General features: G+C 42.8%; 1 pseudogene; it reads left to right on the top strand.

Annotated features, from left to right (window-relative positions):
- The first annotated feature begins 2,665 nt into the window (after positions 1 to 2,665).
- LOC114701551 lies at positions 2,666 to 3,931 on the top strand (annotated as a pseudogene).

The following is a 3,931-nucleotide window of genomic DNA, read 5'->3' as shown; positions in this document are numbered from 1 at the left end:
TTGACACTGGTTTTTAGTCTACTCAGCTGACTGGCTTTTAATTTCTTGTATCTTATGATCAACATTTATTCTTAGTAAAAAACAGATCACCACCAGAACTACACTCTTTGCCTTCTTCTCCAACCCTCAATCTTTATTTCAGTGTTTCCTAAGGTGGTATTGGTCCCACAGGGAAGCATTTGGAAATGTTTGCATTGTCATGAATGTGGACTGCTATATAGTGTTTAATGCCCATGGGCCAGGGAAGGCCCATGCCCTTCATGGCAAGAGTTACTCTAAAGTGCTACTTAAACATTAAACTAACATTTTTTTTTCCTTTACATTTGTTTATTTATTTTTGAGGCAAAGTTTTACTTTGTAGAATAATCTGGCCTTGAGCTCATGATCTCTGCTTCAGTCTTGAGACTGCTGGGACTGTAGGCCTATGCCACCATACCAGACTTCTGCATTTATTAACTTTAAACTTTTTGTTGTGTGTGTGGCGGGGGTGCGGAGGGGGGGGCACATAATGTACCATGTGTGTGGGCATGCCATGATGTGCATGTGGAAGTCAGAGGACAACTTTGTGGAATCAGTTCTCTCTTTCCACCCTTATGTGGGCTCCAGGGGTTGAACTCTGGTCACCAGAGTTTCAAAGCAAGAGGCTTTACCCTTTGAGCTGTCAGGCCAGCCCCATTAGCTTTGTAGTCATTGTTTAAAGCTTAGTTCTGGGGCCAGTGAGATGGCTCAGTGGGCAAAGTCCCGAAGGAGAGAATGTGGAAGAAGAGAATAGCCTCCAGAAATTTATCCTCTGATTTCTCCACAAAATAAATAAGCAAATGCAAGTAGTAATAATAATAATAATAATAATAATAATAATAATAAATGTGATAAAAATGTAGTTCTGGTCAGGCATGGTGGCATACTCCTTTAGTCTCAGCACTGCACTCAGATTGCAGAGGTTGCCTGATCTCTGTGAGTTTGAGGCCAGCCAGGTCTACATAGCAAGTTCGAGGCCAGCCAGGGCTATATCCCATCCCACATTCTTCCTATTTGCTTGGCACTATCCTAAAATTTTTTATGTACATCTAGATTATTTGAAATAAGTATTTTGGTGACAGGCATTTTGTATCCTTAGCCCATGGTATATGTTTTCTTTTATAAATGTGTGTCACAAAAATATACCAGTTGTTAGTATACTTTTAATGTAAGTCAGAAGTGTGTAGTGTGGTTCTTTAAAAGCCATGCTTTCTTAGGCTTCATTAATAATCTTTTGTGAGTGTGGTTGTGGGAAATAATAATAGGCTCACTTTACACTGTATTAGTTACTTTTGTCATTGCTTTTATTAAAATGCCTAGCAGAAGCAACTTCAGGCGGGGCGTAGTGGGGCATGCCTTTAGTCCCGGCACTCTCTTAACCCTTGAGCCATCTCTCCAGCCCCATAGTCCAGCACTGTCAAGGCAGAGAGAGGAGCGGATCTCTGTGAGTTTGAAGACAGCCTGGTCTACATTGTGAGTTCCAGGACAGCCAGGGCTATGTAGAGTGACGCTATCTCAAAAAAAAAAAAAAAAAAAAAAAAAAAAAAAAAAAAAAAAAAAAAAAAAGAAGCAAAAAAAACAACAACAGCAGAAGCAACTTCAGAAAGGACAGGTTTATGTCGGCTCACAGTTTGTGCCACAGTTCCCGGGGGCAGATGACCTGGTGGCAGGAGCTTGAGGCAACTGGTCTCATTGCATTATATAGTCAGGAAACAAGGACGGAGGAATGCTGGGACTCAGCTCTCTTTCTCCTTTTTATGAGTTCAAGATCCCAGGTCATCAACTAATCTAGAAAATCCTTCACAGATGTGCCCAGAGACTTGTTTCCATGGTGAGTCTAAGTCCCATCAAGTTGACAATCAAGTTTAACCATGACATACAAGTTTAAGGGATTGAACCTAGGGTCTCATGCATGCTAGGCATCACCAGAACCCCCCTCAACACACACACATACACACACACTCACATACACACACAATTGTTTTCATCAGACAAAACTAAAACCTACTTCATTTCATGCAGGTATGTGTGGCAGTTTTTGTTTTGTTTTGTTTTTGGTGTTTGTTTTTGTTTTTTGTTTTTTTTTTTTTTTTTTTTTTTTTTTTTTTTTGGTTTTTCGAGACAGGGTTTCTCTGTGTAGCTTTGCGCCTTTCCTGGAACTCACTTGGTAGCCAGGCTGGCCTCGAACTCACAAAGATCCGCCTGCCTCTGCCTCCTGAGTGTGGGATTAAAGGCGTGCGCCACCACCGCCCGGCCCTTGTTTTGTTTTTGAGACAGGGTTTCCCTGCCTGTCCTGGATCTCACTCTGTAGCCCCAGGCTGGCCTCGAACTCACAGAGTTCCGCCTGGCTCTGCCTCCGAGTGCTGGGATTAAAGGTATGCACCACCACTGCCCGGCTGTATGGCAGATTTTTAGAGTAATGTTTCAGTTTGATTTTGAGTGCACATTGAAAAAACTTAGAGTATAAATGTCTTGGTCTTGTCCCTAGAAGTTCTGACTTTCCAGCATAAGGCCCTGCTATCCACAGTTTTTAAAAAGCAACCAGGTAATTTTTAATCCCTAGCTAAGTGAAAACCTCAATTTGTAAAACACTGAAAAGTGGCACTCCCGCCAGCCCGCAGCTTGACATGCCTCAGTCTCCCGGTAGCCTCCCCAGGCATGGCACAGGGCCTCGCCACACTATGGCAGCAGCGAGGCACAGCATGCTCGACTTCACGCTCGGCGCCAAAGCTGACGGTGAGGCCATTCTGAAAGGCCTTCAGTCCATTTTTCAGGAGCATGGGATGGCAGAGTCAGTGCACGCCTGGCAGGACCATGGCTATTTAGCAACCTACATGAACAAAAATGGCAGCTTTGCCAATTTGAGGATTTATCCCCATGGATTGGTGTTGCTGGACCTTCAGAGTTATGACAGTGACGTGCAAGGCAAACAAGAAACTGACAGCCTTTTGAACAAAATAGAAGAAAAAATGAAAGAACTGAGTCAGGACAGAACTGGGCGGGTGAAGCATTTACCACCATAGTTCGAGGAGGGGCCATTGACAGATACTGGCCTACTGCTGATGGGCGCCTGGTTGAGTATAACATAGATGAAGTGGTGTATGATGAAGATTCACTATATCAGAACATTAAAATTCTACACTCAAAGCAGTTTGGAAATATTCTCATCCTCAGTGGTGATGTTAATTTGGCAGAGAGTGACTTGGCGTATACCTGAGCCATCATGGGCAGCGGTAAAGAAGATTATTCTGGCAAAGATGTACTGATTCTGGGAGTGGAGATGGTGGCATATTATGTGAAATTGTCAAACTGAAACCAAAGATGGTCACCATGGTAGAGATTGACCAAATGGTAATTGACAGATGTAAGAAATACATGCGAAGAACATGTGGAGATGTCTTAGACAATCTTAAAGGAGACTGCTATCAGGTTCTCATAGAAGACTGTATTCCAGTACTGAAGAGGTACGCCAAAGAAGGAGAGAGTTTGATTATGTGATTAATGATTTGACAGCAGTCCCAATCTCTACATCTCCAGAAGAAGATTCTACATGGGAGTTTCTCAGACTGATTCTCGACCTGTCCATGAAAGTTCTGAAACAGGATGGGAAATACTTCACACAGGGGAATTGTGTCAATTTGACTGAAGCCCTGTCGTCTATGAAGAACAGCTGGGGCGCCTGTATTGTCCTGTGGAATTCTCAAAGAGATTGTGTGTGTCCTTCATACTTGGAAATTGTGGGTTTACACTGTTTGGAAGAAAGCTAAGCCTTAAAGATGAGCATCCCCTGAATGTCGTGTGCTGCAAGCCGCCTTCCTGACTTCCATATGTCCTATATACCATCAACTGAGTCAGGCAACTGGTCACGAATTCCTTCAAGTGTTTTTTTAATTATTATTTTTAATTTAAAAAA

Source organism: Peromyscus leucopus, unplaced genomic scaffold (genome assembly GCF_004664715.2).
Source record: "Peromyscus leucopus breed LL Stock unplaced genomic scaffold, UCI_PerLeu_2.1 scaffold_529, whole genome shotgun sequence".
In the NCBI taxonomy this organism is placed as follows: Eukaryota; Metazoa; Chordata; class Mammalia; order Rodentia; family Cricetidae; genus Peromyscus; species Peromyscus leucopus.
Note: the sequence above shows the minus strand (reverse complement) of the source record. Positions and strands in the feature narration are given on the sequence as shown.